Here is a 21,468-nt window from a genome sequence, read left to right as displayed (position 1 = left end):
TGTATCCCTCTGAACCTTTGCTGTCCGTGCACATGTCACTATTCCTCTAAACCGTTCCTATCCGTGTACCTGTCCGTATCCCTCTGAACCTTTCCTCTCCGTGTACCTGTCCCTATCCATCTATACCTTTGCTATCCGTGCACATGTCTGTATCCCTCTAAACCTTTCCTATCCGTGGACCTGTCCGTATCCCCCTAAACCTTTCCTGTCCGTGTCCCTGTAAACCTTTCCTATCCGTGTAGCTGTCCGTATCCCTCTAAACCTTTCCTGTCCGTGTCACTCTAAACCTTTCCTATCCGTGTACCTGTCCGTCTCCCCCTAAACCTTTCCTGTCCGTATCCCTCTAAAGCTTTCCTATCCATGTACCTGTCCCTATCCCCCTAAACCTTTCCTATCCGTGTACCCGTCCGTATCCCTGTAAACCTTTCCAATCCGTGTACCTGTCCGTATCCCTCTGAACCTTTCCTATCCGCGTACCTGTCCATATCCCTGTAAAGCTTTCCTATCCGTGTACCTCTCCGTATCCCTGTAAACCTTTCCTATCCGTGTACCTGTCCGTATCCCTCTAAACCTTTCCTATCCCTGTACCTGTCTGTATCCCTCTAAACCTTTCCTATCCGTGCACATGTCCGTATCTCTCTTAACCTTTCCTATCCATGTACCTGTCCCTATCCCCCTAAACCTTTCCCGTCCGTGTCACTCTAAACCTTTCCTATCCGTGTACCTGTCCCTATCCCCTAAAACTTTGCTATCCGTGTAGCTCTCCGTATCCCTCTAAACCTTTCCTATCCGTGCACATGTCTGTATCCCTCTAAATCTTTCCTATCCGTGTACCTCTCCGTATCCCTGTAAACCTTTCCTATCCGTGTACCTGTCCGTATCCCTCTAAACCTTTCCTATCCCTGTACCTGTCTGTATCCCTCTAAACCTTTCCTATCCGTGCACATGTCCGTATCTCTCTTAACCTTTCCTATCCGTGTACCTGTCCCTATCCCCCTAAACCTTTCCCGTCCGTGTCACTCTAAACCTTTCCTATCCGTGTACCTGTCCCTATCCCCTAAAACTTTGCTATCCGTGTAGCTCTCCGTACCCTCTAAACCTTTCCTATCCGTGCACATGTCCGTATCCCTCTAAACCTTTCCTATCCGTGTACCTGTCCCTATCCACCTGAACCTTTCCTATCCATGTACCTGTCCATATCCCTCTGAACCTTTCCTATCCGTGTACCTGTCCGTATCCCTTTAAACCTTTCCTATCCATGTACCTGTCCGTATCCCTCTAAACATTTCCTATCTGTGTACCTGTCCATGTCCCTCTAAATCTTTCCTATCCGTGTACCTGTCCGTATCCCCCTAAACCTTTCCTATCCGTGTACCCGTCCGTATCCCTGTAAACCTTTCCTATCCGTATACCTGTCCGTATCCCTCTGAACCTTTCCGATCCGCGTACCTGTCCATATCCCTGTAAACCTATCCTATCCGTGTACCTGTCCGTATCCCTCTGAACCTTTCCTATCCGCGTACCTGTCCATATCCATGTAAACCTTTCCTATCCGTGTACCTCTCCGTATCCCTCTGAACCTTTCCTATCCGCGTACCTGTCCATATCCCTGTAAACCTTTCCTATCCGTGTACATCTCCGTATCCCTCTAAACTTTTCCTATCCGTGTACCTGTCCGTATCCCTCTAAACATTTCCTATCCGCGTACCTGTCCGTATCCCTCTAAATATTTCCTATCCGTGTACCTGTCCGTATCCCTCTTAACCTTTCCTATCCGTATACCTGTCCCTATCCTCCTAAACCTTTCCTATTCGTGTACCCGTCCGTATCCCTCTAAACATTTCCTATCCGCGTACCTGTCCGTATCCCTCTGAACCTTTCCTATCCGTGTACCTGTCTGTATCCCTCTAAACCTTTCCTATCCGTGTACTTGTCCGTATCCCTCTAAACCTTTCCTATTCCTGTACCTGTCCGTATTCCTCGGAACCTTTCCTAACCGTGTACCTGTCCGTATCCCTCTCAACCTTTCCTATCCGTGTACCTGTCCGTATCCCTCTAAACCTTTCCTATTCGTGTACCTGTCCGTATCCCTCTAAACATTTCCTATCCGTGTACCTGTCATTATCCCCCTGAACCTTTCCTATCCGTGTACCTGTCCATATCCCTCTAAACCTTTCCTATCCGTGTACTTGTCCGTATCCCTCTGAACCTTTCCTATCCGTGTACCTGTCCGTATCTCTCTAAACCTTTCCTATCCGTGTACCAGTCCGTATCCCTCTGAACCTTTCCTATCCGTGTACCTGTCCTTATCCCTCTAAACCATTACTATCAGTGTACCTGTCCGGATCCCTCTGAACCTTCCTATCCGTGTACTTCTCTGTATCCCTCTAAACCTTTCCTGTCCGTGTCCCTGTAAACCTTTCCTATCCGTGTACCTGCCCCTATCCCCCTAAACCTTTCCTGTCCGTGTCACTCTAAACCTCTCCTATCCGTGTACCTGTCCGTATCACTCTGAACCATTCCTCTCCGTGTACCTGCCCTATCCATCTATACCTTTGCTATCCGTGCACATGTCCGTGTCCCTGTAAACCTTTCAATACCGTGTAACTGTCCCTATCCCCCTAAACCTTTCCTGTCCGAGTCACTCTAAACCTTTCCTATCCGTGCACATGTCCATATCCCTCTTAACGTTTCCTATCCGTGTACCTGTCCGTATCCCTCTAAACCTTTCCTATCCGTGTACCTGTCCATATCCCTCTGAACCTTTCCTATCCGTGTACCTGTCCGTATCCCTCTAAACCTTTCCTATCCGTGTACCTGTCCGTATCCCTCTAAACCTTTCCTAACCGTGTACCTGTCAGTAACCCTCTAAACCTTTCCTATCCGTGTACCTGTCCGTATCCCTCTAAACCTTTCCTATCCGTGTACCTGTCCGTATCCCTCAGAACCTTTCCTATCCGTGTACCTGTCCGTATTCCTCTAAACCTTTCCTATCCGTGTACCTGTCCGTATCCCTCTAAACCTTTCCTATCCCTGTATCTGTCCGTATCCCCCTAAAACTTTCCTGTACATGTCCCTCTAAACCGTTCCTATCCGTGTACCTGTCCGTATCCCTCTGAACCTTTCCTATCCGTGTACCTGTCCGTATCCCTCTAAACCTTTCCTATCCGTGTACCTGTCCGTATCCCTCTAAACCTTTCCTATCCGTGTACTTGTCAGTATCCCTCTAAACCTTTCCTATCCGTGTACCTGTCCATATCACTCAAAACCTTTCCTATCCGTGAACCTGTCCGTATCCCTCTAAACATTTACTATCCGTGTACCTGTCCGTATCCCTCTGAACCTTTCCTATCAGAGTACCTGTCCGTATCCCTCTAAACCTTTCCTATCCATGTACCTGTCCGTATCCCTCTGAACCTTTGCTATCCATGTACCTGTCCGTATCCCTCTAAACCTTTCCTATCCGTGTACCTGTCCGTATCCCTCTAAACCTTTCCTATCCGTGTACCTGTCCGTATCCCTCTAAACCTTTCCAATCCGTGTACCTGTCCGTATACCTCTAAACCTTTCCTATCCGTGTACCTGTCCGTATCACTCTAAACCTTTCCTATCCGTGTACCTGTCCGTATCCCTCTAAACCTTTCCTATCCCTGTATCTGTCCGTATCCCCCTAAAACTTTCCTGTACATGTCCCTCTAAACCGTTCCTATCCGTGTACCTGTCCGTATCCCTCTGAACCTTTCCTATCCGTGTACCTGTCCATATCACTCAAAACCTTTCCTATCCGTGAAGCTGTCCGTATCCCTCTAAACATTTACTATCCGTGTACCTGTCCGTATCCCTCTGAACCTTTCCTATCCGTGTACCTGTCTGTATCCCTCTAAACCTTTCCTATCCGTGTACTTGTCCGTATCCCTCTAAACCTTTCCTATTCCTGTACCTGTCCGTATTCCTCGGAACCTTTCCTAACCGTGTACCTGTCCGTATCCCTCTCAACCTTTCCTATCCGTGTACCTGTCCGTATCCCTCTAAACGTTTCCTATTCGTGTACCTGTCTGTATCCCTCTAAACATTTCCTATCCGTGTACCTGTCATTATCCCCCTGAACCTTTCCTATCCGTGTACCTGTCCATATCCCTCTAAACCTTTCCTATCCGTGTACTTGTCCGTATCCCTCTGAACCTTTCCTATCCGTGTACCTGTCCGTATCCCTCTAAACCTTTCCTATCCGTGTACCAGTCCGTATCCCTCTGAACCTTTCCTATCCGTGTACCTGTCCGTATCCCTCTAAACCATTACTATCAGTGTACCTGTCCGTATCCCTCTGAACCTTCCTATCCGTGTACTTGTCTGTATCCCTCTAAAGCTTTCCTGTCCGTGTCCCTGTAAACCTTTCCTATCCGTGTACCTGTCCCTATCCCCCTAAACCTTTCCTGTCCGTGTCACTCTAAACCTCTCCTATCCGTGTACCTGTCCGTATCCCTCTGAACCATTCCTCTCCGTGTACCTGCCCTATGCATCTATACCTTTGCTATCCGTGCACATGTCCGTGTCCCTGTAAACCTTTCAATACCGTGTAACTGTCCCCATCCCCCTAAACCTTTCCTGTCCGAGTCACTCTAAACCTTTCCTATCCGTGCACATGTCCATATCCCTCTTAACGTTTCCTATCCGTGTACCTGTCCGTATCCCTCTAAACCTTTCCTATCCGTGTACCTGTCCATATCCCTCTGAACCTTTCCTATCCGTGTACCTGTCCGTATCACTCTAAACCTTTCCTATCGGTGTACCTGTCCGTATCCTTCTAAACATTTCCTATCCGTGTACCTGTCCGTATCCCTCTGAACCTTTACTATCAGTGTACCTGTCCGTATCCCTCTAAACCTTTCCTATCCGTGTACCTGTCCGTATCCCTCTGAACCTTTGCTATCCGTGCACATGTCTGTATCCCTCTTAAATTTCCTATCTGTGTACCTGTCCCTATCCCCCTAAATCTTTCCTGTCCGTGTCCCTCTAAACCTTTCCTATCCGTGTACCCGTCCGTATCCCTGTAAACCTTTCCTATCCGTGTACCCGTCCGTATCCCTGTAAACCTTTCCTATCCGTGCACCCTTCCGTATCCCTGTAAACCTTTCCTATCCGTGTACCTGTCCATATCCCTCTAAACCTTTCCTATCTGTGTACCTGTCCATATCCCCCTAAACCTTTCCTATCCGTGTACCCGTCCGTATCCCTGTAAACCTTTCCTATCCGCGTACCTGTCCATATCCCTGTAAACCTTTCCTATCCGTGTACCTCTCCGTATCCCTCTAAATCTTTCTTTTCCGTGTACCTGTCTGTATCCCTCTAAACCTTTCCTATCCGTGTACCTGTCCGTATCCCTCTAAACCTTTCCTATCCGTGTACCTGTCCGTATCCCTCTAAACCTTTCCTCTCCGTGTACCTGTCCGTAACCCTCTGAACCTTTCCTATCCGTGTACCTGTCCGTATCCCTCTAAACCTTTCCAATCCATGTACCTGTCCGTATCCCTCTGACCTTTCCTATTCGTGTACCTGTCCGTATCCCTCTAAACGTTACCTATCCGTGTACCTGTCCGTATCCCTCTGAACCTTTCCTATCCGTGTCCCTGTCCATATCCCTCTAAACCTTTCCTATCCGTGTACCTGTCCGTATCCCTCTGAACCTTTCCTATCAGAGTACCTGTCCGTATCCCTCTAAACCTTTTCTATCTGTGTACCTGTCCGTATCCCTCTGAACCTTTGCTATCCGTGTACCTGTCCGTATCCCTCTAAAACTTTCCTATCTGTGTACCTGTCCATATCCCTCTGAACCTTTGCTATCCGTGTACCTGTCCGTATCCCTCTAAACCTTTCCTATCCGTGTACCTGTCCATATCCCTCTGAACCTTTGCTATCCGTGTACCTGTCCGTATACCTCAAAACCTTTCCTATCCGTGTACCTGTCTGTATCCGTCTAAACCTTTGCTATCCGTGCACATGTCCGCATCCCTCTAAACCTTTCCTATCCTTGTACCTGTCCATATCCCCCTAAACCTTTCCTATCCATGTACCTGACCATGTCCCTCTAAACCTTTCCTATTCGTGTACCTTTCCGTATCCCTCTGAACCTTTCCCATCAGTGTACCAGTCTGTATCCCTCTAAACCTTTCCTATCCGTGTACCTGTCCGTATCCCTCTAAACCTTTCCTATCAGTGTACCTGTCTGTATCCCTCTGAACCTTTGCTATCCCTGTACCTGTCCGTATTCCTCTAAACATTTCCTATCCGTGTACCTGTCTGTATCCCTCTGAACCTTTGCTATCCCTGTACCTGTCCGTATACCTCTAAACCTTTCCTATCCGTGTACCTGTCCGTATCCCTCTAAACCTTTCCTATCCGTGTACCTGTCCGTATCCCTCTTAACCTTTCCTATCCATGTACCTGTCCATATCTCTCTGAACCTTTGCTATCCGTGCACATGTCCGTGTCCCTCTAAACATTTCCCATCCGTGTACCTGTCCATATCCCTCTAAACCTTTCCTATCCATGTACCTGTCCCTATCCCCCTAAACCTTTCCTGTCAGTGTCCCTCTAAACCTTTCCTATCCGTGTACCTGTCCATATCCCCCTAAACCTTTCCTATACGTGTACCCTTCGGTATCCCTGTAAACCTTTCCTATCCGTGGACCTGTCCGTATCCCTCTAAACCTTTCCTATCGGTGTACCTGTCCATATCCCCCTAAACCTTTCCTATCCGTGTACCCGTCCGTATCCCTGTAAACCTTTCCTATCCGTGTACCTGTCCATATCCCCATAAACCTTTCCTATCCGTGTACCCGTCCGTATCCCTGTAAACCTTTCCTATCCATGTACCCGTCCGTATCCCTGTAAACCTTTCCTATCCGCGTACCTGTCCATATCCCTGTAAACCTTTCCTATCCGTGTAGCTGTCCATATCCCTCTAAACCTTTCCTATCCGTGTACCTGTCCATATCGCCCTAAACCTTTCCTATCCATGTACCCCTCCGTATCCCTGTAAACCTTTCCTATCCGCGTACCTGTCCATATCCTTGTAAACCTTTCCTATCCGTGTACCTCTCCGTATCCCTCTAAACCTTTCCTATCCCTGTACCTGTCTGTATCCCTCTAAACCTTTCCTATCAATGTAGCTGTCCGTATCCCTCTAAACCTTTCCAATCCGTGTACCTGTCATTATCCCTCTAAACCTTTCATAACCGTGTACCTGTCCGTATCCCCCTAAACCTTTCCTGTCCATGTCCCTCTAAACCTTTCCTATCCGTGTACCTGTCCGTATCCCTCTGAACCTTTCCTATCCGTGTACTTGTCCGTATCCCTCTAAACCTTTCCTATCCGTGTACCTGTCCATATCACTCAAAAACTTTCCTATCCGTGAACCTGTCCGTATCCCTCTAAACATTTACTATCCGTGTACCTGTCCGTATCCCTCTGAACCTTTCCTATCAGAGTACCTGTCCGTATCCCTCTAAACCTTTCCTATCCATGTACCTGTCCGTATCCCTCTGAACCTTTGCTATCCGTGTACCTGTCCGTATCCCTCTAAACCTTTCCTATCCGTGTACCTGTCCGTATCCCTCTAAACCTTTCCTATCCCTGTACCTGTCCGTATCCCTCTAAACCTTCCCAATCCGTGTACCTGTCCGTATACCTCTAAACCTTTCCTATCCGTGTACCTGTCCGTATCACTCTAAACCTTTCCTATCCATGTACCTGTCCGTATCCCTCTGAACCTTTGCTATCCATGTACCTGTCCGTATCCCTCTAAACCTTTCCTATCCGTGTACCTGTCCGTATCCCTCTAAACCTTTCCTATCCGTGTACCTGTCCGTATCCCTCTAAACCTTTCCAATCCGTGTACCTGTCCGTATACCTCTAAACCTTTCCTATCCGTGTACCTGTCCGTATCACTCTAAACCTTTCCTATCCGTGTACCTGTCCGTATCCCTCTAAACCTTTCCTATCCCTGTATCTGTCCGTATCCCCCTAAAACTTTCCTGTACATGTCCCTCTAAACCGTTCCTATCCGTGTACCTGTCCGTATCCCTCTGAACCTTTCCTATCCGTGTACCTGTCCGTATCCCTCTGAACCTTTCCTATCCGTGTACCTGTCTGTATCCCTCTAAACCTTTCCTATCCGTGTACTTGTCCGTATCCCTCTAAACCTTTCCTATTCCTGTACCTGTCCGTATTCCTCGGAACCTTTCCTATCCGTGTACCTGTCCGTATTCCTCTAAACCTTTCCTATCCGTGTACCTGTCCGTATCCCTCTAAACCTTTCCTATCCCTGTGTCTGTCCGTATCCCCCTAAAACTTTCCTGTACATGTCCCTCTAAACCGTTCCTATCCGTGTACCTGTCCGTATCCCTCTGAACCTTTCCTATCCGTGTACCTGTCCGTATCCCTCTAAACCTTTCCTATCCGTGTACCTGTCCGTATCCCTCTAAACCTTTCCTATCCGTGTACTTGTCCGTATCCCTCTAAACCTTTCCTATCCGTGTACCTGTCCATATCACTCAAAACCTTTCCTATCCGTGAACCTGTCCGTATCCCTCTAAACATTTACTATCCGTGTACCTGTCCGTATCCCTCTGAACCTTTCCTATCAGAGTACCTGTCCGTATCCCTCTAAACCTTTCCTATCCATGTACCTGTCCGTATCCCTCTGAACCTTTGCTATCCATGTACCTGTCCGTATCCCTCTAAACCTTTCCTATCCGTGTTCCTGTCCGTATCCCTCTAAACCTCTCCTATCCGTGTACCTGTCCGTATCCCTCTAAACCTTTCCAATCCGTGTACCTGTCCGTATACCTCTAAACCTTTCCTATCCGTGTACCTGTCCGTATCACTCTAAACCTTTCCTATCCGTGTACCTGTCCGTATCCCTCTAAACCTTTCCTATCCCTGTATCTGTCCGTATCCCCCTAAAACTTTCCTGTACATGTCCCTCTAAACCGTTCCTATCCGTGTACCTGTCCGTATCCCTCTGAACCTTTCCTATCCGTGTACCTGTCCGTATCCCTCTAAACCTTCCCTATCCGTGTACCTGTCCGTATCCCTCTAAACCTTTCCTATCCGTGTACTTGTCCGTATCCCTCTAAACCTTTCCTATCCGTGTACCTGTCCATATCACTCAAAACCTTTCCTATCCGTGAACCTGTCCGTATCCCTCTAAACATTTACTATCCGTGTACCTGTCCGTATCCCTCTGAACCTTTCCTATCCGTGTACCTGTCTGTATCCCTCTAAACCTTTCCTATCCGTGTACTTGTCCGTATTCCTCTAAACCTTTCCTATCCGTGTACCTGTCCGTATCCCTCTAAACCTTTCCTATTCCTGTACCTGTCCGTATTCCTCGGAACCTTTCCTAACCGTGTACCTGTCCATATCCCTCTCAACCTTTCCTATCCGTGTACCTGTCCGTATCCCTCTAAACCTTTCCTATTCGTGTACCTGTCTGTATCCCTCTAAACATTTCCTATCCGTGTACCTGTCATTATCCCCCTGAACCTTTCCTATCCGTGTACCTGTCCATATCCCTCTAAACCTTTCCTATCCGTGTACCTGTCCATATCCCTCTAAACCTTTCCTATCCGTGTACCTGTCCGTATCCCTCTAAACCTTTCCTATCCGTGTACCAGTCCGTATCCCTCTGAACCTTTCCTATCCGTGTACCTGTCCGTATCCCTCTAAACCTTTCCTATCTGTGTACCTGTCCGTATCCCTCTAACCCTTTCCTGTCCGTGTCCCTGTAAACCTTTCCTATCCGTGTACCTGTCCCTATCCCCCTAAACCTTTCCTGTCCGTGTCACTCTAAACCTCTCCTATCCGTGTACCTGTCCGTATCCCTCTGAACCATTCCTCTCCGTGTACCTGCCCTATGCATCTATACCTTTACTATCCGTGCACATGTCCGTGTCCCTGTAAACCTTTCAATACCGTGTAACTGTCCCTATCCCCCTAAACCTTTCCTGTCCGAGTCACTCTAAACCTTTCCTATCCGTGCACATGTCCATATCCCTCTTAACGTTTCCTATCCGTGTACCTTTCCGTATCCCTCTAAACCTTTCCTATCCGTGTACCTGTCCATATCCCTCTGAACCTTTCCTATCCGTGTACCTGTCCGTATCACTCTAAACCTTTCCTATCGGTGTACCTGTCCGTATCCTTCTAAACATTTCCTATCCGTGTACCTGTCCGTATCCCTCTGAACCTTTACTATCAGTGTACCTGTCCGTATCCCTCTAAACCTTTCCTATCCGTGTACCTGTCCGTATCCCTCTGAACCTTTGCTATCCGTGCACATGTCTGTATCCCTCTTAAATTTCCTATCTGTGTACCTGTCCCTATCCCCCTAAATCTTTCCTGTCCGTGTCCCTCTAAACCTTTCCTATCCGTGTACCCGTCCGTATCCCTGTAAACCTTTCCTATCCGTGTACCCGTCCGTATCCCTGTAAACCTTTCCTATCCGTGCACCCTTCCGTATCCCTGTAAACCTTTCCTATCCGTGTACCTGTCCATATCCCTCTAAACCTTTCCTATCCGTGTACCTGTCCATATCCCCCTAAACCTTTCCTATCCGTGTACCCGTCCGTATCCCTGTAAACCTTTCCTATCCGCGTACCTGTCCATATCCCTGTAAACCTTTCCTATCCGTGTACCTCTCCGTATCCCTCTAAATCTTTCTTTTACGTGTACCTGTCTGTATCCCTCTAAACCTTTCCTATCCGTGTACCTGTCCCTATCCCCCTGAACATTTCTTATCCGTGTATCTGTCCGTATCCCCCTAAACCTTTCCTGTCCATGTCCCTCTAAACCGTTCCTATCCGTGTATCTGTCCGTATCCCTCTGAACCTTTCCTATCCGTGTACCTGTCCGTATCCCTCTAAACCTTTCCTCTCCGTGTACCTGTCCGTAACCCTCTGAACCTTTCCTATCCGTGTACCTGTCCGTATCCCTCTAAACCTTTCCAATCCATGTACCTGTCCGTATCCCTCTAAACGTTACCTATCCGTGTACCTCTCCGTATCCCTCTGAAACTTTCCTATCCGTGTCCCTGTCCATATCCCTCTAAACCTTTCCTATCCGTGTACCTGTCCGTATCCCTCTGAACCTTTCCTATCCGTGTACCTGTCCATATCCCTCTAAACGTTACCTATCTGTGTACCTGTCCGTATCCCTCTGAACCTTTCCTATCCGTGTCCCTGTCCATATCCCTCTAAACCTTTCCTATCCGTGTACCTGTCCGTATCCCTCTGAACCTTTCCTATCAGAGTACCTGTCCGTATCCCTCTAAACCTTTCCTATCTGTGTACCTGTCCGTATCCCTCTGAACCTTTGCTATCCGTGTACCTGTCCGTATCCCTCTAAAACCTTCCTATCTGTGTACCTGTCCATATCCCTCTGAACCTTTGCTATCCGTGTACCTGTCCGTATCCCTCTAAACCTTTCCTATCCGTGTACCTGTCCATATCCCTCTGAACCTTTGCTATCCGTGTACCTGTCCGTATACCTCAAAACCTTTCCTATCCGTGTACCTGTCTGTATCCGTCTAAACCTTTGCTATCCGTGCACATGTCCGCATCCCTCTAAACCTTTCCTATCCTTGTACCTGTCCATATCCCCCTAAACCTTTCCTATCCATGTACCTGACCATGTCCCTCTAAACCTTTCCTATTCGTGTACCTTTCCGTATCCCTCTGAACCTTTCCCATCAGTGTACCAGTCTGTATCCCTCTAAACCTTTCCTATCCGTGTACCTGTCCGTATCCCTCTAAACCTTTCCTATCAGTGTACCTGTCTGTATCCCTCTGAACCTTTGCTATCCCTGTACCTGTCCGTATTCCTCTAAACATTTCCTATCCGTGTACCTGTCTGTATCCCTCTGAACCTTTGCTATCCCTGTACCTGTCCGTATACCTCTAAACCTTTCCTATCCGTGTACCTGTCCGTATCCCTCTAAACCTTTCCTATCCGTGTACCTGTCCGTATACCTCTTAACCTTTCCTATCCGTGTACCTGTCCATATCTCTCTGAACCTTTGCTATCCGTGCACATGTCCGTGTCCCTCCAAACATTTCCCATCCGTGTACCTGTCCATATCCCTCTAAACCTTTCCTATCCATGTACCTGTCCCTATCCCCCTAAACCTTTCCTGTCAGTGTCCCTCTAAACCTTTCCTATCCGTGTACCTGTCCATATCCCCCTAAACCTTTCCTATACGTGTACCCTTCCGTATCCCTGTAAACCTTTCCTATCCGTGGACCTGTCCGTATCCCTCTAAACCTTTCCTATCCGTGTACCTGTCCATATCCCCCTAAACCTTTCCTATCCGTGTACCCGTCCGTATCCCTGTAAACCTTTCCTATCCGTGTACCTGTCCATATCCCCATAAACCTTTCCTATCCGTGTACCCGTCCGTATCCCTGTAAACCTTTCCTATCCGTGTACCCGTCCGTATCCCTGTAAACCTTTCCTATCCATGTACCCGTCCGTATCCCTGTAAACCTTTCCTATCCGCGTACCTGTCCATATCCCTGTAAACCTTTCCTATCCGTGTAGCTGTCCATATCCCTCTAAACCTTTCCTATCCGTGTACCTGTCCATATCCCCCTAAACCTTTCCTATCCATGTACCCCTCCGTATCCCTGTAAACCTTTCCTATCCGCGTACCTGTCCATATCCTTGTAAACCTTTCCTATCCGTGTACCTCTCCGTATCCCTCTAAACCTTTCCTATCCCTGTACCTGTCTGTATCCCTCTAAACCTTTCCTATCAATGTAGCTGTCCGTATCCCTCTAAACCTTTCCAATCCGTGTACCTGTCATTATCCCTCTAAACCTTTCATAACCGTGTACCTGTCCGTATCCCCCTAAACCTTTCCTGTCCATGTCCCTCTAAACCTTTCCTATCCGTGTACCTGTCCGTATCCCTCTGAACCTTTCCTATCCATGTACTTGTCCGTATCCCTCTAAACCTTTCCTATCCGTGTACCTGTCCATATCACTCAAAACCTTTCCTATCCGTGAACCTGTCCGTATCCCTCTAAACATTTACTATCCGTGTACCTGTCCGTATCACTCTGAACCTTTCCTATCAGAGTACCTGTCCGTATCCCTCTAAACCTTTCCTATCCATGTACCTGTCCGTATCCCTCTGAACCTTTGCTATCCGTGTACCTGTCCGTATCCCTCTAAACCTTTCCTATCCGTGTACCTGTCCGTATCCCTCTAAACCTTTCCTATCCGTGTACCTGTCCGTATCCCTCTAAACCTTCCCAATCCGTGTACCTGTCCGTATACCTCTAAACCTTTCCTATCCGTGTACCTGTCCGTATCACTCTAAAGCTTTCCTATCCATGTACCTGTCCGTATCCTTCTAAACATTTCCTATCCGTGTACCTGTCCGTATCCCTCTGAACCTTTCCTATCAGTGTACCTGTCCTTATCCCTCTAAACCTTTCCAATCCGTGTACCTGTCCGTATACCTCTAAACCTTTCCTATCCGTGTACCTGTCCATATCACTCTAAACCTTTCCTATCCATGTACCTGTCCGTATCCTTCTAAACATTTCCTATCCGTGTACCTGTCCGTATCCCTCTGAACCTTTCCTATCAGTGTACCTGTCCGTATCCCTCTAAACCTTTCCTATCCGTGTACCTGTCCGTATCCCTCTGAACCTTTGCTATCCGTGCACATGTCTGTATCCCTCTTAAATTTCCTATCTGTGTACCTGTCCCTATCCCCGTAAACCTTTCCTGTCCGTGTCCCTCTAAACCTTTCCTATCCGTGTACCTGTCCATATCCCCATAAACCTTTCCTATCCGTGTACCCGTCCGTATCCCTGTAAACCTTTCCTATCCGTGTACCCGTCCGTATCCCTGTAAACCTTTCCTATCCGTATCCCTGTAAACCTTTCCTATCCGTGTACCTGTCCATATCCCTCTAAACCTTTCCTATCCGTGTACCTGTCCATATCCCCCTAAACCTTTCCTATCCGTGTACCCGTCCGTATCCCTGTAAACCTTTCCTATCCGCGTACCTGTCCATATCCCTGTAAACCTTTCCTATCCGTGTACCTGTCCCTATCCCCCTGAACATTTCTTATCCGTTTATCTGTCCGTATCCCCCTAAACCTTTCCTCTCCATGTCCCTCTAAACCGTTCCTATCCGTGTATCTGTCCGTATCCCTCTGAACCTTTCCTATCCGTGTACCTGTCCGTATCCCTCTAAACCTTTCCTCTCCGTGTACCTGTCCGTAACCCTCTGAACCTTTCCTATCCGTGTACCTGTCTGTATCCCTCTAAACCTTTCCAATCCATGTACCTGTCCGTATCCCTCTGACCTTTCCTATTCGTGTACCTGTCCGTATCCCTCTAAACGTTACCTATCCGTGTACCTGTCCGTATCCCTCTGAACCTTTCCTATCCGTTTACCTGTCCATATCCCTCTAAACCTTTCCTATCCGTGTACCTGTCCGTATCCCTCTGAACCTTTCCTATCAGAGTACCTGTCCGTATCCCTCTAAACCTTTCCTATCTGTGTACCTGTCCGTATCCCCCTAAACCTTTCCTATCCGTGTACCCGTCCGTATCCCTGTAAACCTTACCTATCCGTGTACCTGTCCATATCCCGATAAACCTTTCCTATCCGTGTACCCGTCCGTATCCCTGTAAACCTTTCCTATCCGTGTACCCGTCCGTATCCCTGTAAACCTTTCCTATCCATGTACCCGTCCGTATCCCTGTAAACCTTTCCTATCCGCGTACCTGTCCATATCCCTGTAAACCTTTCCTATCCGTGTAGCTGTCCATATCCCTCTAAACCTTTCCTATCCGTGTACCTGTCCATATCCCCCTAAACCTTTCCTATCCATGTACCCGTCCGTATCCCTGTAATCCTTTCCTATCCGCGTACCTGTCCATATCCTTGTAAACCTTTCCTATCCGTGTACCTCTCCGTATCCCTCTAAACCTTTCCTATCCCTGTACCTGTCTGTATCCCTCTAAACCTTTCCTATCAGTGTAGCTGTCCGTATCCCTCTAAACCTTTCCAATCCGTGTACCTGTCATTATCCCTCTAAACCTTTCATAACCGTGTACCTGTCCGTATCCCCCTAAACCTTTCCTGTCCATGTCTCTCTAAACCTTTCCTATCCGTGTACCTGTCCGTATCCCTCTGAACATTTCCTATCTGTGTACCTGTCCGTATCCCTCTAAACCTTTCCTATCCGTGTACCTGTTCGTATCCCTCTAAACCTTTCCTATCCGTGTACCTGTCCGTATCCCTCTAAACCTTTCCTATCCGTGTACCTGTCCGTATCCCTCTAAACCTTTCCTATCCGTGTACTTGTCCGTATCCCTCTAAACCTTTCCTATCCGTGTCCCTGTCCATATCACTCAAAACCTTTCCTATCCGTGAACCTGTCCGTATCCCTCTAAACATTTACTATCCGTGTACCTGTCCGTATCCCTCTGAACCTTTCCTATCAGAGTACCTGTCCGTATCCCTCTAAACCTTTCCTATCCATGTACCTGTCCGTATCCCTCTGAACCTTTGCTATCCGTGTACCTGTCCGTATCCCTCTAAACCTTTCCTATCCGTGTACCTGTCCGTATCCCTCTAAACCTTTCCTATCCGTGTACCTGTCCGTATCCCTCTAAACCTTTCCAATCCGTGTACCTGTCCGTATACCTCTAAACCATTCCTATCCGTGTACCTGTCCATATCACTCTAAACCTTTCCTATCCATGTACCTGTCCGTATCCTTCTAAACATTTCCTATCCGTGTACCTGTCCGTATCCCTCTGAACCTTTCCTATCAGTGTACCTGTCCGTATCCCTCTAAACCTTTCCTATCCGTGTACCTGTCCGTATCCCTCTGAACCTTTGCTATCCGTGCACATGTCTGTATCCCTCTTAAATTTCCTATCTGTGTACCTGTCCCTATCCCCGTAAACCTTTCCTGTCCGTGTCCCTCTAAACCTTTCCTATCCGTGTACCTGTCCATATCCCCATAAACCTTTCCTATCCGTGTACCTGTCCGTATCCCTATAAACCTTTCCTATCCGTGTACCCGTCCGTATCCCTGTAAACCTTTCCTATCCGTATCCCTGTAAACCTTTCCTATCCGTGTACCTGTCCATATCCCTCTAAACCTTTCCTATCCGTGTACCTGTCCATATCCCCTAAACCGTTCCTATCCATGTACCCATCCGTATCCCTGTAAACCTTTCCTATCCGCGTACCTGTCCATATCCCTGTAAACCTTTCCTATCCGTGTACCTGTCCCTATCCCCCTGAACATTTCTTATCCGTGTATCTGTCCGTATCCCCCTAAACCTTTCCTGTCCATGTCCCTCTAAACCGTTCCTATCCGTGTATCTGTCCGTATCCCTCTGAACCTTTCCTATCCGTGTACCTGTCTGTATCCCTCTAAACCTTTCCAATCCATGTACCTGTCCGTATCCCTCTGACCTTTCCTATTCGTGTACCTGTCCGTATCCCTCTAAACGTTACCTATCCGTGTACCTGTCCATATCCCTCTGAACCTTTCCTATCCGTGTACCTGACCATATCCCTCTAAACCTTTCCTATCCGTGTACCTGTCCGTATCCCTCTGAACCTTTCCTATCAGAGTACCTGTCCGTATCCCTCTAAACCTTTCCTATCTGTGTACCTCTCCGTATCCCTCTGAACCTTTGCTATCCGTGTACCTGTCCGTATCCCTCTAAAACTTTCCTATCTGTGTACCTGTCCATATCCCTCTGAACCTTTGCTATCCGTGTACCTGTCCGTATCCCTCTAAACCTTTCCTATCCGTGTACCTGTCCATATCCCTCTGAACCTTTGCTATCCGTGTACCTGTCCGTATACCTCTAAACCTTTCCTATCCGTGTACCTGTCTGTATCCCTCTAAACCTTTGCTATCCGTGCAAATGTCCGCATCCCTCTAAACCTTTCCTATCCTTGTACCTGTCCATATCCCCCTAAACCTTTCCTATCCGTGTACCTGTCCCTATCCCCCTAAACCTTTCCTGTCCGTGTCCCTCTAAACCTTTCCTATCCGTGTACCTGTCCATATCCCCCTAAACCTTTCCTATACGTGTACCCTTCCGTATCCCTGTAAACCTTTCCTATCCGTGGACCTGTCCGTATCCCTCTAAACCTTTCCTATCCGTGTACCTGTCCATATCCCCCTAAACCTTTCCTATCCGTGTACCCGTCCGTATCCCTGTAAACCTTTCCTATCCGTGTACCTGTCCATATCCCCATAAACCTTTCCTATCCGTGTACCCGTCCGTATCCCTGTAAACCTTTCCTATCCGTGTACCCGTCCGTATCCCTGTAAACCTTTCCTATCCATGTACCCGTCCGTATCCCTGTAAACCTTTCCTATCCGCGTACCTGTCCATATCCCTGTAAACCTTTCCTATCCGTGTAGCTGTCCATATCCCTCTAAACCTTTCCTATCCGTGTACCTGTCCATATCCCCCTAAACCTTTCCTATCCATGTACCCCTCCGTATCCCTGTAAACCTTTCCTATCCGCGTACCTGTCCATATCCTTGTAAACCTTTCCCATCCGTGTACCTCTCCGTATCCCTCTAAACCTTTCCTATCCCTGTACCTGTCTGTATCCCCCTAAACCTTTCCTATCAGTGTAGCTGTCCGTATCCCTATAAACCTTTCCAATCCGTGTACCTGTCATTATCCCTCTAAACCTTTCATATCCGTTTACTGTCCGTATCCCCCTAAACCTTTCCTGTCCATGTCCCTCTAAACCTTTCCTATCCGTGTACCTGTCCGTATCCCTTTGAACATTTCCTATCTGTGTACCTGTCCGTATCCCTCTAAACCTTTCCTATCCGTGTACCTGTTCGTATCCCTCTAAACCTTTCCTATCAGTGTACCTTTCCGTATCACTCTAAACCTTTCCTATCCGTGTACCTGTCCGTATCCTTCTAAACATTTCCTATCTGTGTACCTGTCCGTATCCCTCTGAACCTTTCCTATCAGTGTACCTGTCCGCATCCCTCTGAACCTTTGCTATCCGTGCACATGTCCGTGTCCCTCTAAACATTTCCCATCCGTGTACATGTCCATATCCCTCTAAACCTTTCCCCTCCATGTACCTGTCCCTATCCCCCTAAACCTTTCCTGTCCGTGTCCCTCTAAACCTTTCCTATCCGTGTACCTGTGCATATCCCCCTAAACCTTTCCTATACGTGTACCCGTCCGTATCCCTTTAAACCTTTCCTATCCGTGGACCTGTCCGTATCCCTCTAAACCTTTCCCATCCGTGTACCTGTCCCTATACCCCTAAACCTTTCCTGTCCGTGTCCCTCTAAACCTTTCCTATCCGTGTACCTGTCCATATCCCCGTAAACCTTTCCTATCCGTGTACCCGTCCGTATCCCTGTAAAACTTTCCTATCCATGTACCCGTCCGTATCCCTGTAAACATTTCCTATCGGCGTACCTGTCCATATCCCTGTAAACCTTTCCTATCCGTGTAGCTGTCCATATCCCTCTAAACCTTTCCTATCCGTGTACCAGTCCATATCCCCCTAAACTTTTCCTATCCGTGTACCCGTCCGTATCCCTGTAAACCTTTCCTATCCGCGTACCTCTCCGTATCCCTCTAAACCTGTCCTATCCCTGTACCTGTCTGTATCCCTCTAAACCTTTCCTATCAGTGTAGCTGTCCGTATCCTTCTAAACATTTCCTATCCGTGTACCTGTCCGTATCCCTCTGAACCTTTCCTATCAGTGTACCTGTCCGCATCCCTCTGAACCTTTGCTATCCGTGCACATGTCCGTGTCCCTCTAAACATTTCCCATCCGTGTACCTGTCCATATCCCTCTAAACCTTTCCACTCCATGTACCTGTCCCTATCCCCCTAAACCTTTCCTGTCCGTATCCCTCTAAACCTTTCCTATCCGTGTACCTGTCCGTATCCCTCTAAACCTTTCCTATCCGTGTAACTGTCCGTATCCCTCTAAACATTTCCTATCCGTGTCCCTGTCCGTATCCCTCTAAACCTTTCCTATCCGTGTACCTGTCCATATCACTCAAAACCTTTCCTATCCGTGAACCTGTCCGTATCCCTCTAAACATTTACTATCCGTGTACCTGTCCGTATCCCTCTGAACCTTTCCTATCAGAGTACCTGTCCGTATCCCTCTAAACCTTTCCTATCCATGTACCTGTCCGTATCCCTCTGAACCTTTGCTATCCATGTACCTGTCCGTATCCCTCTAAACCTTTCCTATCTGTGTACCTGTCCGTATCCCTCTAAACCTTTCCTATCCGTGTACCTGTCCGTATCCCTCTAAACCTTTCCAATCCGTGTACCTGTCCGTATACCTCTAAACGTTTCCTATCCGTGTACCTGTCCGTATCACTAAACCTTTCCTATCCATGTACCTGTCCGTATCCTTCTAAACATTTCCTATCCGTGTACCTGTCCGTATCCCTCTGAACCTTTCCTATCAGTGTACCTGTCCGTATCCCTCTAAACCTTTCCTATCCGTGTACCTGTCCGTATCCCTCTGAACCTTTGCTATCCGTGCACATGTCTGTATCCCTCTTAAATTTCCTATCTGTGTACCTGTCCCTATCCCCGTAAACCTTTCCTGTCCGTGTCCCTCTAAACCTTTCCTATCCGTGTACCTGTCCATATCCCCATAAACCTTTCCTATCCGTGTACCTGTCCGTATCCCTGTAAACCTTTCCTATCCGTGTACCCGTCCGTATCCCTGTAAACCTTTCCTATCCGTATCCCTGTAAAGCTTTCCTATCCGTGTACCTGTCCATATCCCTCTAAACCTTTCCTATCCGTGTACCTGTCCATATCCCCCTAAACCTTTCCTATCCGTGTACCCGTCCGTATCCCTGTAAACCTTTCCTATCCGCGTACCTGTCCATATCCCTGTAAACCTTTCCTATCTGTGTACCTGTCCCTATCCCCCTGAATATTTCTTATCCGTGTATCTGTCCGTATCCCCCTAAACCTTTCCTGTCCATGTCCCTCTAAACCGTTCCTATCCGTGTAACTGTCCGTATCCCTCTGAACCTTTCCTATCCGTGTCCCTGTCCATATCCCTCTAAACCTTTCCTATCCGTGTACCTGTCCGTATCCCTCTGAACCTTTCCTATCCGTGTACCTGTCCATATCCCTCTAAACGTTACCTATCTGTGTACCTGTCCCTATCCCCCTAAATCTTTCCTGTCCGTGTCCCTCTAAACCTTTCCTATCCGTGTACCCGTCCGTATCCCTGTAAACCTTTCCTATCCGTGTACCCGTCCGTATCCCTGCAAACCTTTCCTATCCGTGCACCCTTCCGTATCCCTGTAAACCTTTCCTATCCGTGTACCTGTCCATATCCCTCTAAACCTTTCCTATCCGTGTACCTGTCCATATCCCCCTAAACCTTTCCTATCCGTGTACCCGTCCGTATCCCTGTAAACCTTTCCTATCCGCGTACCTGTCCATATCCCTGTAAACCTTTCCTATCCGTGTACCTCTCCGTATCCCTCTAAATCTTTCTTTTCCGTGTACCTGTCTGTATCCCTCTAAACCTTTCCTATCCGTGTACCTGTCCCTATCCCCCTGAACATTTCTTATCCGTGTATCTGTCCGTATCCCCCTAAACCTTTCCTGTCCATGTCCCTCTAAACCGTTCCTATCCGTGTATCTGTCCGTATCCCTCTGAACCTTTCCTATCCGTGTACCTGTCCGTATCCCTCTAAACCTTTCCTCTCCGTGTACCTGTCCGTAACCCTCTGAACCTTTCCTATCCGTGTACCTGTCCGTATCCCTCTAAACCTTTCCAATCCATGTACCTGTCCGTATCCCTCTAAACGTTACCTATCCGTGTACCTGTCCGTATCCCTCTGAACCTTTCCTATCCGTGTCCCTGTCCATATCCCTCTAAACCTTTCCTATCCGTGTACCTGTCCGTATCCCTCTGAACCTTTCCTATCCGTGTACCTGTCCATATCCCTCTAAACGTTACCTATCTGTGTACCTGTCCGTATCCCTCTGAACCTTTCCTATCCGTGTCCCTGTCCATATCCCTCTAAACCTTTCCTATCCGTGTACCTGTCCGTATCCCTCTGAACCTTTCCTATCAGAGTACCTGTCCGTATCCCTCTAAACCTTTCCTATCTGTGTACCTGTCCGTATCCCTCTGAACCTTTGCTATCCGTGTACCTGTCCGTATCCCTCTAAAACTTTCCTATCTGTGTACCTGTCCATATCCCTCTGAACCTTTGCTATCCGTGTACCTGTCCGTATCCCTCTAAACCTTTCCTATCCGTGTACCTGTCCATATCCCTCTGAACCTTTGCTATCCGTGTACCTGTCCGTATACCTCAAAACCTTTCCTATCCGTGTACCTGTCTGTATCCGTCTAAACCTTTGCTATCC

The 21,468-nt window shown here is 47.9% G+C and overlaps 1 long non-coding RNA gene across 1 annotated transcript in view; it reads right to left on the bottom strand.

Annotated features, from left to right (window-relative positions):
• Nucleotides 1-337: 337 nt before the first annotated feature.
• Nucleotides 338-21,468, bottom strand: part of LOC132389010 (uncharacterized) — a 41,793-nt gene continuing 20,662 nt past the window's right edge. Inside the window, exons 2-3 of the long non-coding RNA XR_009510401.1 lie at nt 1,028-1,080; nt 338-780 (exon numbers count right to left, since the gene is read on the bottom strand). This is a non-coding gene — a long non-coding RNA (uncharacterized LOC132389010). The remainder of the gene's footprint in view (nt 781-1,027; nt 1,081-21,468) is intronic.

This window comes from Hypanus sabinus, unplaced genomic scaffold (assembly GCF_030144855.1).
Source record: "Hypanus sabinus isolate sHypSab1 unplaced genomic scaffold, sHypSab1.hap1 scaffold_459, whole genome shotgun sequence".
Taxonomy (NCBI): domain Eukaryota; kingdom Metazoa; phylum Chordata; class Chondrichthyes; order Myliobatiformes; family Dasyatidae; genus Hypanus; species Hypanus sabinus.
The sequence above is the reverse complement of the archived record's forward strand: the minus strand, read 5'-3'. Positions and strand labels throughout refer to the sequence as shown.